This window comes from Diadema setosum, chromosome 10 (assembly GCF_964275005.1).
Source record: "Diadema setosum chromosome 10, eeDiaSeto1, whole genome shotgun sequence".
Taxonomy (NCBI): domain Eukaryota; kingdom Metazoa; phylum Echinodermata; class Echinoidea; order Diadematoida; family Diadematidae; genus Diadema; species Diadema setosum.
The window spans coordinates 3172944-3192674 of record NC_092694.1 but is presented as its reverse complement, the minus strand read 5'-3'; the positions used below and the strand labels follow the sequence as shown (position 1 = coordinate 3192674).

Sequence of the window (19731 nt, the reverse complement as noted above, 5' to 3'; positions counted from 1 at the left end):
CAATTCCATAGAAATCTTACTTAAATACATTGTATGTGCATATCTATGAGGGGATATATCTATCCATTCCATGAAGGGGGCATCAGACAAACATAGGGCAAATATATCAATGATATATTAGTCCTATGTGTGTCTGATGTTGGTGTGTGTTTGTGCATGTTTGTATCTGATATGCCAGGCCTGGATATGCATGAGTGTACTGAGGGTGTGTGTATATGTGTATGTTTTTGCATTTCCATGGGTCTGTATGAAGCTAATCCATTTCTTTTTGTATATAAGGATAAATTTACACTACCGGTACATGTACTGTATTACTACAACTACAAATGTATGTATAGAAAACACAACACACTTTTTTTTCCATTTGCTCACAAAATATAATTAGTGTAATCAGCTGGAAGGAATGTTTGACAAATGTATACTGGTTCATGACAGAACATTACTATATGAGCCAGTTACATTCCAGTTCAATGAGTTCGTAACTAGACTTTGTCCTGTTCTCTAAATAGAGGCTGTGAAGCTATTGCCGGAAAGGCCACAGCATCTTAATTGTATCAGATCATTATCTATTTCTTCTGACCATGACTGACAACATAGCTGTTCAACGTGTCAATTCTACACAATCAAAATTATCTTCACTTGTATGGTTGTGAAAGTGTGATTTTCCAATTGCTAAAACATGCAGTAGGCCTACATTACAAAAGAGAGAGGGAGAGCATAGCAAGAGTAAGAATTGAGACAAGAGTGCATTTGACATGCAGCCGAACCTTGTTATAATGAGGGTCAATGGTACCAGAGATATCACCCCTATATATAAGATCTTGTTATTACTACAGTTTGTCATATCAGTGCTTATAATATTGAGGTTCCACTGAACATGCATCAATAAATTACAACAAAATAATACATGATCATTTGTACAGAGAGGCTGAAGTCCAACAGCATGTTTCCCAGTTGTGTGCCTTGATGAGTGGGTGTTGGAAGCTGCATATCATCAGTATGACCACATAATGGACAAGGTGTCTGACAAAGTATGCATGTGACTTTCGCAATGTACAAACTTATCTGATGCATTTCTACAACCATGTTCCCGTTCAGCAGATCGCAATGTGACAAGTCACATTCTACACCCAATATCAGTGCTGCATCAAATACAGTCTTATTACAGCCTATGCAAAATGAAAACGTGTCACTCTTTCTGATGGATAAGTTTATCACATTTTCCTCACAGCAGACGATGGCAGTAGGACTCTCACATTTTGGCCCACAAATTTCCAGCATCATCTCACCAGTTGCCAGTGTATGCAACATGTCTTGATCACCTGATATAGAAACAAAAGTGAAACGAAATGGAATGCAAAAGGAGTAAAATTTGATAATCCTTTTATATGACATCATGTGTTCATCTAGAAATTTATCTTGAGAATAGGATTTAAATTAGACAATGTGAATGGGACCCAAGGAGTATGGTAGTCATTATTTTGGGTACCTGGTACAACTGTATAATGGCAGCATAAAAAAAAAAAAAATAATAATAATAATAATAATAATAATAGTGTAATAATTGACAGTGCTTATACAGCGCATAACACAAAGTGATAATGTCCCTATGCACTCAAGAAATAAAAAATGAAAAGATTATACAAATATATCCTACAAGGCTACATGTACTTTTGCATTATCTACGCAGACAGGTCCAATATATTTGAATAAATTACTGGAGTGCAGGACTGAAATCACACATGGTGAATTAGATATTGCATTCTTTTGATGGGTGCAATTGCAAATTGGCAGTATAAACAGCATATTGTCAAGGGAATATAAAATGGCAAATTTGCATTATTTCAGAAGAAAAATTGAAAAATTTGACAAACAAACTCACTCATTATCTGTGGCATCCGTTCTGGCACCTTCTCCATACTGTTGAGCATATTGGTGATAAGCAGCTTCCAACACCCATTCACCAAGGCAAACGGTGGAAAATCCTGGGTGTGCTGTTATACAGTTTATTTGAGCATCTGCATGTCGGCCGGTCGTTGTACTACTCGACCTCCTCTAAGACCGGGTCAGCCTTGTGACAGCACAATGACTCCCGTGTTGTAGGCATTGGCACACAGTTCCCACATTGGCACCTGAAGAAAGAAATACAGGTAAATTCAGGTTTACTTGTTGTGTAACTTAATTAGTTTTAGTCATGTAGTACTGAGCTGCCACACAATGATAAATTGAGACCAATCCTTCAAGTTCAACATGCCAACTATTGCCACAGAGATTTACATCTACACCAGCCTCTTCAGTACTTTAGTCTTTAGTGACTTTACTGTCTTGTCCACACATTCCAAATAGCAGTAAGTCAATAAGCAGTAACTAACTGTGGCATTGGTAAAAACCTGTACATTGTAGAGAGTCTAGAGTATTTATATTACAACTTACAAGCAGCAGTTTTGTACTTCCAACATTTGTGACTTATACTTTTTTCTGGCCTATACAGATATACTACTGTTATTACTACTACTACTGTTACTAAGGTTATATAGAATATAGACTCTCAAGTAGATAATTACCAATTGTTATTCCCCAATCTTGCGGGCTCGTTGTCATCACCCCGTCCCCTGAGCTTCCTCACCGCCGACTGCTCCGGGGGCGGGAGGTGCAGCGTCTGGTTCATACTATACGGGAGTAAACCCAATCGCTGTTGAGGCCGACCAACGCCAACGGCTGCTTCTCCTGCTTGATCGGGGATCTTCGTCCTCACCATCTCGCTCGACATCCGACTCTGACTCCCTCTCTGACTCACTCGAAACGGTAGCGGGGCATGAAATGGGCGACTCGATCTCGTCGTCTGAATCCATCATTTATTCACACGTATTTTAGAACTAAAGCTACACAGGTCAGCGACAGAGCTGCTAGCTAGAGCTAAGCTGAGGCGAGCGCTAGCGCTATTTACGATCGATATAACATTCTAACATCTACCTACCTTGGATCGAGATATCGATATAAATTTAGACTGTTAACCAGTGTCCCGTAACAATATGTCGTTACGACCTGCACACGCACTCACCAGTTGCAATGTACATTCAGCAGTTAAGAGGCTGTCACACACGCCTACTTGTCTTGTTTCCTGAAGGAAATGTTTAGTTTTTTCCAAAATGTAAACATGATCTGAAATGACAAATTATTATAGGTAAAATACTCGAAAAATGTCCGAGTCGCCATTAAGTCGCTTCTGGAATGTATAAACAACATATTTAAATCCTTTCTTGGGATGTGCTACTTGCAAAAATTGTGTATTTTGTGATTCAAAAGTAGAAAATCTATCTATCATTGACACGCTAGGGCAATGGTGAGAACTTCTTGCCTTCGCGGGGGGCTTCCTGTTGGTACGTCAAATCGCACTAGCCAATCAGCGGACAATTTTAGGGGGCGTTCCCACATTTGGGTGGTTTTAGAGCGATTTCTGACTACTGGTTACTTTTTAAAATCTAAAAATGTCGAAATCGTGTTAGTGGACCTGTATAGAGTCTTTGTAGCCCCAGTGTTCACCCTAAAAGACCCGCCCTTTAAAACTGGTTGACAAGTATACAGCTGTGGCACTGTTTATATAGCGGAAGGCCGCCGCTTAAACTGTAACATTAACGTACATATGTTCTAATCACAATGGCCGACAAAACTGAGACTAAAACAGTATAGACTAACGTTAGATAGCCTATCCTATACCAGGATACAGACTATTACTGATTACAAATGCTCGCATACGCGTGCGTTAATTCGTATCGAGTAGCAGACGACGCTTAGGCCTAATTTAGCTAGCAGGCGGCGCTTGTGTACTGCTCTATCCATGTAGATATCTCAAATTTCACTAAGCCAAATCGCACCAAAATGACAGGATATACTTCATAGCATATTTCAAAGTATTCTCTTATATTTGAACGAAATCAGTAATCGAGAAGTATCAATATTGACGTCGACTTTCAAGTCGTCACTCAAAAAAAAAAAAAAACTCACTCTTCGCGAGAGATCTTGGCGAACGCAAGATGCACAATCTAGAACTGAAGTTAGCCGACTAGTACTGTGCGAACGGGGAATTTACGCGAGAACTAAACTCAAAAGTGTAATGATTTTTGCGACTTGTGTGATATAGGAAGTACATTTTTCATTCAACTTACCACAAATAATTTGTAAATTTATTTATTGCCCCAGATTACTGAAAGATTTGTCTCATGATATTAAATGGCTAACTTCAGTCTGTGCGTGCGCAGCAGGTAGGTAGGGCCTGGCCGCAATTACTCGTGTTAGTCGTAACATTAGAGCAGATTATTTTTTAGCGACGCCGACAGGAAAGTCGACATCTACACTTACGCTTCCCGACATGTGATTTGTTTCCAATTAACGTGAGCTGTTGGACATGAATCATAAAGTATTTCCTGTGAGTTTGGTGCCATTTGGCAAGGTGAATTTTGAGATATCTACATGGATACGGAAGTACGCTAGCACTATACCTACACCAGCGCTGGGATCGCGAAGCGGCGACACTGTGTTACGTGTTAGAATCTACGTGGTCAGGCCACTCTTCCGAGATATGGGTCCTAACCGTAGGCCTACTGAAACAAACTGTTAGATCTAACATTAGTCCTTGGTGTAACTAACACCACTATGAGATTTATCTCGACTACAAAACATCGGAAATCCATAAAGCAGATACCTTACCTGAAAAATCCAGCACAGGAACAACAGTGCCTGCAGGACAAGGGTCCAGATCTAGATCTGGAGTCTGGACTTTCTTCAAGTTCTGGCAGCAGGGCCAGGGGTATGTAACGTTACGCTGTGCCTTATTAGCGCTGTGCACATAGGGCCTACAGCTGCAATGTCGACGGTGAGTGAGTGTAGGACCTACTCATCAAAACTTGGACTGCCACGTAGAACCTACTCCTTGACTGCTCAGTAGTCCTGGTCCTAGTTCTAGTATTTCAGAGTCTATGTGTACTGGGTACCGTTTTCATCTTACTAAGCGTAAATCGTGCTTGCCGTTGAAGAGAGTCTATCTACATTTGGATTTAGATTCACTCAGCCCTCATCTACGTTAGATAGTTTGAACTGGCGAACCATCGCTCGATCATGATCATCAATGCGTAACGTTACTTACACACAGTCTTCTATGGGCAGCACGTTCGGATAAGGATGCCAATTTCATTTTGCATATCTGGAATTTCCCCACAAGTTTTATCTAAATAAAAAGCTGTTAAAGAGATTGCTTTTAAAGATTAATAGATATTGTTTAACATGTTTATTATAGCTCTATATTGCAATTATACTAAATAACAGCTTTTGCAGTACTTCGTGTGAGATTTCATCAGTAAATTGGCATTATGTAGTTCGTCTTGCTAATGTCGGAGTTGTTCACCAAGAGCACCTGTGACGTAGGCCAAATTGTGTGGATCGTTCCATGGCTTGCTCGTTTTCATTTTTTTCAAAAAATCATTACAGCCTTATCCTGGGTTTTACAATCCTCTCTTTCCAGTAGTAGGCATCAAAAAATGTAGATTAGAATTATCAGACAATTAGAAAATGTCAGTACAGTTTTCTTTTAACGAAGCAGGTGCATTGTACAAATACAACAGGTATGACAGTGAAATAACCCTCCCAAAATGGCCTTCAGGCTCACAGTTGGCACACCGCGCCGTCAATGTAAAATTGCGTGTTGTCGTAGAGCTGATTGCGTTTTAGTGAGAAATGACACCTAATTTTCAACTCGAAAGGTACCGATTTAAAATTTTCACAAAACTCTACAAATGAGGTATGTAGAGCAAGCTTGAAATCTAAATGTGACAGTGCACCTCAAAACCAACATAAAGTCGCACACACTGATTTTGCGTGAGGACTGAAAATAAGTGAAATTGGTCAACCTAGCCGAACTTGACTTTTTCATATTTCCTGAAAGAGCGGGTTTTCTTTTACATTATGCTAAAATTTGATAACATAAAACGGGCAGGAAGGTGTGTTTTTTAGCAGTTTATCTCGAACATTTTTGGTAGAATAGTGTGATTAGGTGTGTCTTTAGAATCCCTTTTTCATTTCTGAAAAACCTTGTCCACACTCTTCACTTTCAACTCTAATAACTTTTGAAAGGATATGGCTACTGCTTTGAAAGTTTGCATGAATTACAGACAGAATGTGTTTATGAGGCATGCTTAATTTCAGATTAATTTGATAATCTCTTCATTGTTGTTACTCTGGTGGTTTACTTCCTGGTTTTTTGTCCCATTCATCGCATAGCCAGCACGGTTTGGTAAAGATTAAGCGCTTGAATAGACACTGTACTTCAGAGCCTCTTTTCTCAGTTCACACTTTTCCTGAGCTGGTGCTTTCTTTCCAATGTTTAGATAGGTTAGGAGAGTCCATTTCATTTGAGTTATACATCATTTCAAAGCTTAAAGTCTGCTCTTTTAGAATATGGTCTTAACTAAAAATTCATGTCCGACGACTTTTTGTTTGTTTTGAGGTGCAGAGTCACAAATTTTCATAAAAACTAGGTGCATTTAAGCAAAAAGACATAATTCTGGGAGGTATGAGTTCGTTAAGTCGAGAGTCCGTGTAAATGTCCTATAATGATTATGCGCTCTGCGCGGTGCATTTTAAACGCTCGTTTCCTATGGAGGATGTCACCGCACTTTTTTTTATGTTATTTATTTATTTATTTGTTCGTTTATTTATTTATTTATTTATTTATTTATTTATTTTATGATGGAGGACATACGGTATAACATTGCTCCAGACCTATGCAGGCAACGCCAAAAACACAACATTAAGATGAATTGTACAGAGGAGAGCAGCGCGATTTGTGATAATGATAGTATGATAATTGACCTATATTATCAAGCATCATCGTTACAGTTTCACGTTGTCGTATATCTAAATAAGGCAACCTCCCAAACATACTGTGAGTTCTAAACTTCAGGAGTGTTCAAGGCGACACCAAGTTGCAATACGTTAGTAAACAGAAAAACAAACAAACCTCATACCCAAAAGAAGTAATACTCTCCTCAACCCTCTGTAACCCTTTTGAAGGAGGTATGTCGAGATAACATTCACAAGTTACCAAATACAGTCTATGCACCATTTTCGTCAAAAGTAATATTGCTATATGCGTCTTGCTTTGTCATCATTTCTGTCATCAGAAAAAGAATATCAGAAGCAGTTGTACAATTGAAATGATATTTCAGAAAAATTACTGCAGGAGAAGGAAATTAAAAACCAAAACCCCCCCCAAAAAAATTGAAAATAAAAATAAACAAACAAGTAAAGCATCGGCAACTTTGGTGTTTTGGAGATACCGGATGACATGGATGACAAAATACAGCGTGCAAAATCAACTTTATAAAAGCAATTGTCTTAGAAACGAAAGACTGCAGGATAACTTACCAGTGAGATGAGACAAAATGAGCACGACAAAGATCACGCCCTTCATTTCAGAAAGTCAGCCCGGTTTCACTCTGAACGACCATACAGCTTGTAAATGACTGCTAATACACTATTTTGGGTCTAAATGTGACGACGGAAATATGATCAAGCTTGATGGAAAGAGACGTAGATAAAAAAAAAAACAAAGCCGAATTGTTTTGTGGATTCATTTTTTTCCACTTTTAAGTATTACCTCTTCTCTCTTTATGCAGATTTGTATGCGACTGACTGCAGAAAGATCTATATTTTACAAATTCATGGCAAGTCGTTAATTGCTGCACGAAGGTGATAACGTATGAGAGAGAAATAATAAAAAGAAAGTGTATAATTTTCAAGCGTCATAATCAAACGCATTCTTTGCCGCGACTCTGTACTTTCATTTTTCGTGTGTGTGTGCTTAAATGAATCTTCAGCATATATTCTGCTGAAATATGTCAACTTTTGCTAATAAAAATGTCTTGCATATGGATCACGTGCACGGAAAGAAGTCAGAGAGGGCAAACCTCTTCATCACCTGCAGTTGCGGATTGATAGTAATAATGATAATAAAAGGACATTTATATTGCGCAGCTACTATAATGATAAACTCTACTGCGCATTACAAAATGACATGCATACAAGAAATTCAAACAGAAAATACATTACTTCAAGAGATTGCCTTTTTAACCTGGCCTTTAAACTCATTAATGGAAGCATGTTGATTGGCTGGCGTAATATATATATCTTAGACTATAGTGATAGCAAAGGACTTAAAACATGGCGGGGCGGTGCAAGGAGAGTTAATATAATTGGCAGCAAAACTTGCACATAGACGTGGCTGATGTTTGGTTGCACCCCTTTATTCAAGCTTTCGGGCGAAATGCCCTTCTTCAGGATCTACACAGTCAATGACAGCAACGTATAAACAAAATCGACCTCAATGTTGAATCATTCTAAACTTAACTAACCTTCAATATTATACATTCCAAAATATTCTCAACATGTCAATAAGTACAAAACATACATAATTGCAACATATTTTTAAACAAAAAACAAACGATCATACTATTACTAAATACAATCTCGGAACATTGACTGTGTAGATCCTGAAGAAGGGCATTTCGCCCGAAAGCTTGAATAAAGGGATGCAACCCAATATCAGCCACGTCTATGTGCAAGTTTTGCTGCCAATTATATATATATATATATATATGAAGGGTTTGTTCGCAAAAACCGATAAGTCCATATTTGCCAAATGGAGATATTTGCGATTAAAGGTCAAGAAAAATAAAGAGAATAATAAGAAAATTTTTGCTTCTTTTGACCATAACTTCAAAAATGTACCTTTATATGTAGTGACCAATATATCATTTAAAAGGTATTATTTTGTACTTTATGACAGAGACCGTACTTCAAAATCTTCAAAAATGGACTTATCGGTTTTTGCAAACAAACTCTTCATATATATATATATATATATATATATATTATACATATATAGGCCCTATATATATATATATATATATATATATATATATATCGGTCAGAATTTTGAACGATGTACAATTGAGCCAAAACAACGCCAAATTTCAAAAGTAAGAATTACTCCAACTCATTTATCTTACCTGAAAGAGTACAATTCAAGCTGTAATATGAACCCAATATTATATTGGGATTTTCCCAGAGGAACAAGTTTTTATACGCCACAGAAGTTTACAATGTCCAGAGCAGCGAACGTCCGTGAGGAATAATACTGCACATACATTTGAATACCATTTAACCAAAGCTTGCAGCAATCTGATTCAGTTCAAAATCGTAATGAAGTATCTTAAGGGATATGTGCATGTGTTGGCAGAATATTAAGCTTGTACTCTTAACCTGTATGTATGGTAGACAACTGGTGATTTAACAAAATTCGTTATTTCTGTTGAAGTATTACTTTTTCGCTAAACACTTTCTCCTATTTAGGCGCATTTCACACAAACTCAACATTTCGACCTCCTATTTCACTATCCCATACTTCAATCCTTACTCCCAAATAATTACATGCTTTTTAAAGATGTGTCTGATCTAGACAGTCTCTATAACCCAACGAACATAGCATAGTTTTCGTCTCGGAGGTTCGCATATAGCTCAAGAACGTTCGGAACAAACAAGATATTGAACAATGCAGTTCTCTGGGGTTGGAAACGCATTCTATTCACAACAAACAGCGACTTCATGTCGCTAACAAACTCCTCTGCAAAATCCTAAATAATTAAGAACAATTCTCAATTATAAAAGCTTGTTTATCTTTTCATGCTGAGGAATCAAAGAAAACACTTTTCCATCTCTCGTACATGAACGTACAAACGTATAATACGTGTAATCTCGCCTTGTCTGTTCCATCAAGCAAATCAGTGAACTCGGTAATTATAACGACTACCATTTGTAAATTTACACTTCAGCTTAAAGGGATCATTGCCAAATGAAATGTTATGTCTTGTCAGTTGTAAGCAGGCCATCGGCAGTCAGACCGCAACGCTGCTGTTAATGAGCTCAAATCAAAAATTTATCGTACGCGCAGGTTTTTGCGCATGTCCTTCTCAGCACCCGAGATTTTGCGAGATAATTCAGAGACAAAGTGCATGGTCTACGAGATTCACTTATTGACGACATGAAGATCTACTATCCGTGACTAATTGACATGGTTTGTGAATATTTGAAATAAATCACACCTTTTAATGCTTAAATTATATAAAATGAGCTTATGATACCATTATTCATATCTCTGCATTATATCGATATTTTCCAAACGACCCTGAGACAAATTAGAACAAGGCTTTCTATTTATTGCCAACCCGACCCGTTCATAGGTTGAATCACCACATAAATGATAGTCAACGTTTTAGATATATTTGTTAGAATAGCAGTGTAAGAATTGAATTGGTCCCTCGCTTAGAAAACAATAAAAATTGAAAGTCTCGTCGAGTAAAAATCATAGTGTGGCAATTTGAGATACATGAATGATCATACGCTCCCAGGGTATCATTAGATAAATTACTCAGCGATGTATACAGTGGATTGATAAGGAATAATTATTATAATACCAAATAGAGAGCCCCAAAGAACTCATGTGCGCAAACTTTGTTCTAGATCTTTTATCATTGATTTGTATGCTATTTATTAATGCACGCTACTCTATCTAGTTGTGCAAAGAAAGTTCAAGCCAATGTTGAGCTGTCGATCAGAGTGGAGTGTTGTTCTTGTTGTTTACGTGGAGATCTTAGCTGCAGTTGCCTGAACCTGAGCGCGTATACATACATTGTGCGCGCGCACACACACACACCATAGGGTCCTACACAAAAAACATAAAAAAACATTGTCATTGTCATTGTCATTGTCATTGTCATTGTCATTGTCACACTATCATTTACAAACAGTGTATTACTGTTATGTAGAGTACACGTTTACTGTCATTCCGCGAGGTTCGTTCAACTCTCCACTCAGAGGGAAATAACCAATCAGAAACGCGTATTCGCGGCAAACTGAAATCTCGTCAAAAAATTAACTGTACAACGCAATGATTTATTCGCCAACCTGACCCGTTCATAGGATCAGTCCACATAAAGTCATTATGTTTTCATAGAATGATATTTCCTCTTTCATTTTATACCAATTCCATTTTGGTCCACCTTAATTTCGTTGGTCTAGTGTACCCCTTAAGAAAAATGAAAAATATGCAAATTTTGTGTTTTAGAATTTCCTTGTTCAGTATATCTTATATGTCATAACCTTTTAAGTGGTCAAATTTCATCAAAGTACAACTCTTCAGCTTTTTATCGATGTATAAATCATGAAGATTGATAATGTCGTTTAGATTTACAGACACTCTAAAAAATGTGGTCTCCCAGCTCATTACGTATTCATGTCCGCGAGGTCCATGCATACGCGTACGATAAATGTGAAGGCTTTTCAGGACGTTGCGGTCTGACTGATCGGTAACCTCTGAAAATTGAAAAAAAAAAAAATATTGTCCACACACACTGCTTTCTATACCATTACCCAAATAAATTGGATGATGTTTTTGACAACATGTTTTATCATTCTTAACTCTAGATGTCTTAACCGAAGATCGATTATTGACCCAAGTCCGTATGAAAAAAAAAAAAAAACATGCAAGAAGATAGCTTTGAGAGTTGACTAAGTTCAAAAATTTAACACTTCCGTGCAATCGCGATAAAGTAAAAGTCCTTGAGAACGAAAATATTTATCAAAATTTCATGATCACGAAGTAAATATTCAGGTCCTAAATTTGTTATATAAAGTCTACAATGCAAAATTTGCTTATAATGAACACAGTCACAGCTGAATATGACAAGGAATTGACATAGAGAAACAAAAGAAATGTGCTTCGTTCTCGAAATACGAAGTTTAGCTGCGGAGGGAAAACGCTTCACGATTTAGTGTGTCTAAGAAGAAATCCCTCTGCGATTGCTCCTTGTGTTACACACTGCTAGCGAGGAGAATGTGTGTTATTATATTAGTCACAAATTATCTAAAGTCCCATCCTCCGAAGTTTCGTCATAACAAAACAGAGTGAGTCCATATAACTTGGATGGATAGTGCGACTTTAAACCTATTACTAAATCATCATTTTTTTTTTTAATATGTGTTTTCAAAGTAAGCACAAAAGCACAAACAACTTGACGGTCTTTCTATTTCTTAAATTTAAAATTAAAAAAAAAAAGATATATATATATATATATATATAAATGACACGGAATTGCAAATTAAAGGGATGGTACAGTATTGGTGGGATGAGAATTGGGCTTTTAACTTTGTGTGAGATACCAAAAATCATTTATGATATTGTACACAGCATACCATTTTAAAAGGAATTCAATGTTTATTTGATAAAAATCCGGTTTGGAATGACTGGAACATCCAAAAACAACGTACAACAAAGCGATCGTAATAGAGTGTGGGTCCCACACCTTATTAGAATCGCTCTTTTTTTGTGTGGATATCTTAGCCATTTCAAAACCAATTTTAATCAAATAAACGTTGAATTCCTCATAGAATTACATGTTCTTTCATATTTCATGAGAGGTTTCTCATTATCTCACCAAAAATGTGAGAAACCTGAAATTAGGTCTCAACCAAAACTGTACGATCCCTTTAACATTGCTTTTCATTGATGAGTATAAATAACACAATGTCATGATAAACGGAGGATTTGCGTGTTTGCATTGGACAATATTTCTATATTGCATCATTTTTGTTAATTTATGACGACATTTCGATGAATAAAAATAAACAAAAACAACTCCACGGAGGAATTCGGTATAACGGCAGTGCATTGGCAGTTCTTTTCTCTCTGTGTTGGAGCTCGATCCCTTCCCCGTTTCTTCTCATTTTCATTCAACTGCTTCCACTTTGTTTTAAAATATTTACATTCATACGTGCCCCTTACAGACTTCTTCCGTCATTTCATCCGTTTCGTTTCAATATTCTGAATGTGATTGCGTAGCACTTTTCGGATGATTTGTTTTCTTTTTCTTTTTCCTTCTTTTTGGTCGCAGCATGTTCAGCCTACTTAGGGAATGAGAGAAAATTTTTTGGGAAGAGAAAAATAAGAATGTATTGAAAAATAGAATATATGACAATTACAGCGAACGTCCGTGATGGATTTCTCTCGACGTTATTTCACAAAATCACATTTCAAGTCGACTGGAGGCAAGGCTCCTCGCAAGCAACTGGCTACGAAGGCTGCTCGCAAGAGCAGTCGACTTGAGATAATCTCAATAAGAACATTAATGCATAATTAAGAAGGCATCAGCTGCACTTTGTGAGGAATTTACTTGGACATCATTGATATAAAATATTTGTGAATTATTTGTCTGAATACTCTTCCCCAATATTTACTTCACAATTTTCCAAATGGAAGACAGTTTCCCTTGTTCAGAACATGTTGATCACACAGTACCAGCACGATCACGGATGTTCTTTGCAGAAAGCCTACCCTGTGCATTCTTTATCCCTAGCTTTTATACACGTAGTTAGTTCTTGAGACTCTGCACATACGGGACTCACCTGCCTGTGCCCATTTCGCACTCCTCCCATATAAACGTCTTTGCCTGTGCTGTTTATTATCTCCGCCAAGGGAGGAGGTTATGTTTTCGTTACCGTTGGTTTGTTTGTTTGTTGGTTGGTTGGTTAGTTTGACCGTGTGCAAAATAATTCAAAAAGTAGTTAACGGATTTTGATGAAACTTGCAGGAAAGGTTAACAATGATACAAGTAACAGATGATTAAATTTTGGTAGTGATCCAAGTATTTTGGGGGAATTTATGAAGGATTTTTGATATTTTGGCAGGTAGGGTCAATGAACTTGGGAGTTCAGGCTGCGCGTATTTCAGGTTTGCATGCGCGCACTAAAGTGCGTGCCAAAGATAGTAGAGATAAGCGTCTTTGGTGCGTGTTCTAGTTTCTGCTAGGGCGAAGCGCGCCGTGCAGCTGAGGGTTTATGACGTAACAAAGGCTTCTGTATTGGAAAATCCATCTGGCGACTTTCAGCAAACAATGCTATAACTATAAGTACGTATATGGGTGGAAATCACTGATATCTCTATGGAAGAACAAGATCAGTGGTGGAAATGAGCTGCATGCTTGGCGGAGGTCTGCGCTCTCAGAGCGCTTCTCTAGTTACCTCCGCCAAGGGAGGAGGTTATGTTTTCGTTACCGTTGGTTTGTTCGTTAGTTAGTTCGTTAGTTCGTTAGTTCGTTTGTCCGTGTGCAAAATAACTCAAAAAGTAGTGAATGGTTTGGGATGAAACTTGCAGGAAAGGTTGAGAATGACACAAGTAACAAACGATTAACTTTTGGTAGTGATCCGAGAATTATGGGAGAATTTATGAAGGATTTTGATATTTTTGGCAGGTAGGGTCAATGAACTTGGGAGTTCAGGCTGCGCGTACGTGAGGTTTGCATGCGCGCACTAAAGTGCGTACCAAAGATAGTAGAGATAATAGCCATGTCTACACCTATCCAAAAACTTGTAGTTATACTAACTACGAGCGCAAAAATGCGTTCCCCTAACCACGACAAAACTTCGATGCCGCTCACACCTACATGCAGTTAGCAAAACCTCGAGGTAAAGATAACTACGATAGAAAATAAAGGGCGCCTAGTTTGCACATAGGGTTGCACACTATTGTGGAAAAAACTGAGCGTCGTGGTTAACAAAACTCCGTTCACATCTGTCATAGTTTAAGCGCGCTGCCACAGCGCGCTTAAACTACGCGCTTAAACCACGACAACACCCTAAGAAATCTTGTGGTGTTGTCGTGGTGTCTTCGCCTTAAGGTTTTGTCGTGGTTTTCTAAACTACATGCGTCTACATCTACGCTAACTTGGAGTTTAGTGCCTCGTAGTTTACAAAACCTCGAGGTTTAGAAAACCTTAAGGTAAAGGGACCTAGGTGTGAACCTCACTAATACAGTCAGACCGCAACGTCCTGAAAAGCCTTCGCATTTATCGTACGCGTATGCATGGACCTCGCGGACATGAATACGTAATGAGCTGGGAGACCACATTTTTAGAGTGTCTGTAAATCTAAACGACATTATCAATCTTCATGATTTATATATCGATAAAAAGCTGAAGAGTTGTACTTTGATGAAATTCGACCACTTGATAGGTTATGACATATAGAATATACTGAACAAGGAAATTATAAAACACAAAATTTGCATATTTTTCATTCTTCTTAAGGGGTACACTAGACCGACGAAATTAAGGTGGACCAAAATGGAAGAGGTATAAAATGAAAGAGGAAATATCATTCTATGAAGCCATAATGACTTTATGTGGACTGATCCTATGAACGGGTCAGGTTGGCGAATAAATCATTGCGTTGTACAGTTAATTTTTGACGAGATTTCAGTTTGCCGCGAATACGCGTTTCTGATTGGTTAATTCCCTCTGAGTGGAGAGTTGAACGCACCTCGCGGAATGACAGTAAACGTGTACTCTACATAACAGTAATACACTGTGTGTAGATGACAGTGTAGGACCCTATGGTGTGTGTGTGCGCGCGCGCACAATGTATGTATACGCGCTCAGGTTCAGGCAACTGCAGCTGGTGTAAGATCTCCACGTAAACAACAAGAACAACACCCCACTCTGATCGACAGCTCAACTTTGGCTTGAACTTTTTTTGCCGGCACAACTAGATAAGAGTAGAGTGCATTAATAAATAGCGTACAAATCAATAATAAAAGATCTAGCACTGTGTTTGCACACATGAGTTCTTTGGGACTCTCTTTTTGGTATTAGAATAATTATTCCTTATTAATCCACTGTATACATCGCTGAGTAATTTATCTAATGATACCCTGGGAGCGCATGTATCTCAAATTGCCACACTATGATTTTTACTCGACGAGACTTTCAATTTTTATTGTTTTCTAAGCGAGGGACCAATTCAGTTCTTAGTGTGCTATTATAACAGGTATATCTAAAACGTTGACTATCATTCATGTGGTGATTCAACCTATGAACGGGTCAGGTTGGCAATAAATAGAAAGCCTTGTTCTAATTTGTCTCAGGGTCGTTTGGAAAATATCGATATAATGCAGATATATGAATAATGGTATCATAAGCTCATTTTGTATAATGTATGCATTAAAAGGTGTGATTTATTTCAAATATTCACAAACCATGTCAATTAGTCACGGATAGTAGATCTTCATGTTGCCAATAAGTGAATCTCGTAGACCATGCACTTTGTCTCTGAATTATCTCGCAAAATCTCGGGTGCTGAGAAGGACATGCGCAAATACCTGCGCGTACGATAAATTTTTGATTTGAGCTCATTAACAGCAGCGTTGCGGTCTGACTGAATAAGATACGAAGGCGCGCGATAAAAATGGACACAGAATGGCTACCCCACCAAACGGCTCGAGTCACTCCGTTGCACTTGATGGTTTGGACCAACTTGAGCAGTATGGGCGACGGGAGAATATCCGCATCTTCGGCCTCGAGGAGTCAGCGAGGGAAGACACAACGGAGAAGGTGATACAGCTTGCAGCTGACATTGGTGTCACTGTCAACAGGAGTGACATCAGTGTAAGCCATCGATTGCCTAAGTCTCGGAGGAGCAAGGGGCCCCGACCGGTCATCGCGAAGTTCGTCAGAAGGGAGACAAGACAGGAGATTATGAGAAAGAAGAAGGAATTAAGAAAGAAGGAGACACGGAAGGCCGTTTACGTGGAGGAGGATCTAACTCCTCTGCGCAGTCGCATCTTACGCGCTGTGAAAGGAGACCCGGGCGTGAAGACTGCGTGGACGATCGATGGCAGAATCCATGCGTTGTTCAGCCACCATGGTAAAGAAGAGAAAGTGACCATCGACACTCCTGACCAGTTGAGCAAGCTGGGATGCAAGCCTGATAAGATCAAGGACGTCACCGGCTACTAGGAATGCGGAGGTGACATTGTGGGGCAAAAACGTAGGTTCAATTCACTAACTAATCAATTTTGTAGGACCCAACTTAATATTTTGAGCATAAATGTGTGCGGGCTGCATTCGAAACTTGAACTTGGTATTTTACCAGAGTGTATTAAAGATTTTGACATTGCTTGTTTTAGTGAAACTAAAACGGACTGTGTTGATGAAGAGTTAATTCCATGTGGATATAAAGTGTGTAGCAAAGATAATAATGATAGGAAACTACGGCATGGGGGAATCCATGGATTGTGTATTGTTGCGAAGGATAATTACGACGTACAAATATTAACTGATTCAAACTCAAAATATGTTTTATGGGTCAAAGTAGTGATTTCTTCTAAAGTGTCTCTTATTTTAGGAGCAGTTTACATACCCCATTAAAAATCGAAGTACTATGAATCGGATATGTTTGAAGATGTTGCATCCTCTATTGTTGATATCAAGGGTAAATTTGAGCATCCTGTGTGCGTAATTGGAAATTTTAATGCTAGAACTGGTAATTTGGATGATTTCGTAGATGAAGGTTATGGCGGTATCAATACTGATTTTACGCAAAGTTCAGAAACTCCAACTGTTGGTACATTACCTGTTAGGCGGAATATGGATTCTCAAGTCAATTTGAATGGAAGAAAGTTGTTAGAATTATGTAGAGCGTTCAATTTATCAATTCTAAAATGGGCGCTTTGGTGGCGAATCAGGTGTGTATACCTTTGATAATTCAAGTACTATAGATTATTGCTTGATATCTAGTGATTCGTTTGACACTGTAAAGAAGTTTGAAGTGGACTGTTTTGATGATACACTATCTGATAAGCATAAAGCACTACATGTTTACTTTGATTTTGATTTCGATGAAATTAATGATGAAACTACATGTACACATGGAGAGTGTAATGCAGTCCAAGGGTCGACAAAGATTGCGTGGGATCAGGCAAAATGTTCTGATTTCAGAAGTGAAATTAACGAGAGCATCGTAATAAATGACATCTCCGCGAGAATGGACTCTGTTGAATTGAGTAATGTCAATCAAACCGTGATAGATGATTTGTTCGTTTCATTACAATCTATATACTTTACGGCAGCCTCAAACACAAATATGGTTAGAAGGTCTGTAACAAAGGCTAAGGGTAATTTAGCAAAATCTTCAGATAATAAAACCATGGTTTGATGAAAATTGTAAGAAACTTAGGAAAATATTTATCAAATTGAAAAAGAAATGTAAACGTAATGGATTCAATCGTGATGTAATGGATGAGTTTGAAAATTTCAGAAGATTATACAAGAAAACCTTGAAGAAAGCACAGTACACGTTCTTTAAGGACACTCATGAAAAATTACGTACGTTGAAGTCTGAAAATCCAAAGGAGTATTGGAATATACTAAATCCCTCCAGAAAAACGAAATCAGAGAAGTGTTCAATTGACATTGGAACTTTCCAGAAACATTTTAAGAGTTTAAATGATATTAATGATGGTATGCTGAGATCAACACCGACGATACGCCCTATCTACAAAAATAAAGGTTCTGTTAATGACCCTGATAATTATCGTGGCATATCTTTATTAAGTTGCATTGGCAAATCATTTACTTCAATAATTAATGATAGATTGACAGATGTTCTCGATGATAATCATGCCATTGGGGAAGAACAAGCAGGATTCAGAGAGACTTATTCAACTGTTGATCATATATTTGTGTTGCATTCAATTATTGACTTGTATTTATCACAGAGAAAAAGATTATATTGCGCGTTTATAGATTATAAGAAAGCTTTTGATTCTGTCGATAGAACATTGCTATGGAACAAAGTTGCTAGATGTAACATACAGGGAAACGTTTTTTATGTAATCCGAAATATGTATAAAAATCTAAAGTCATGTGTTGTCAACAATTCAGAGCGTTCTGACTTTTTTAATTGTAATATTGGAGTGAGGCAAGGTGAAAATCTATCTCCTTTGCTATTTGCATTGTATATAAATGATTTTCAAGATTATGTAAGTTCCGCATATAATGGTGTTGATTTTTTGCCTAATGATTTGTTGACCGTATTACATGATAAAGGAATAGATGTATTTCTAAGACTCTTCTCATTGATGTATGCTGATGATACTTTAATCCTAGCTACTAGTGAGAACGAATTGCAATCTGCACTCAATGCTGTAAGTGATTACTGCAAATTATGGTTAATACAAGTTAATGTCAGTAAAACAAAAGTAATGATTTTCTCAAGAGGAAAAGTTAGAAAATTCAAGCCCTTTATGTTTAATGAGAATGTTTTAGAGGTTGTAGATGAGTATACTTACCTTGGAGTGGTGTTTAATCATAAAAATGATTTTAAAAAGGCCCAAACTAAACAAGTTGATAAAGCGAAACGAGCAATGTATAGTCTGATGGTTAAGTCTCGAAAGATGCGGCTTCCAATAGATATCCAATTAGAATTGTTTGACCGGCTTGTTGTACCCATTCTTATTTATGGTAGTGAGGTTTGGGGATATGAGAATTTAGTACTCATAGAGAGTCTACGTTATCAATACTGCAAACATTTACTGAGACTAACAAAAAATACTATGAATAGCATGGCTCTGGGAGAACTAGGAAGGCTTGAAATAGCCTGTACTGTTAAAGAAAGAATGCTTAATTTTTGGTTAAAGATTATTACAGGAAAAGAAAGAAAATATTCATCTATTGTATGTAATATCATATCACTTTTGCATAATTATAAGATATATTCATCACCATAGTTGTTGAAAGTTTATTATACACTAAATGAGTTAGGAATGTCTTTTGTTAGGAATGACTTTGA

General features: G+C 37.6%; 1 pseudogene; it reads right to left on the bottom strand.

The window, feature by feature from the left end:
• Positions 1–392: 392 nt before the first annotated feature.
• On the bottom strand, positions 393–2855 carry LOC140234305 (uncharacterized; annotated as a pseudogene).
• Positions 2856–19731: the final 16876 nt, after the last annotated feature.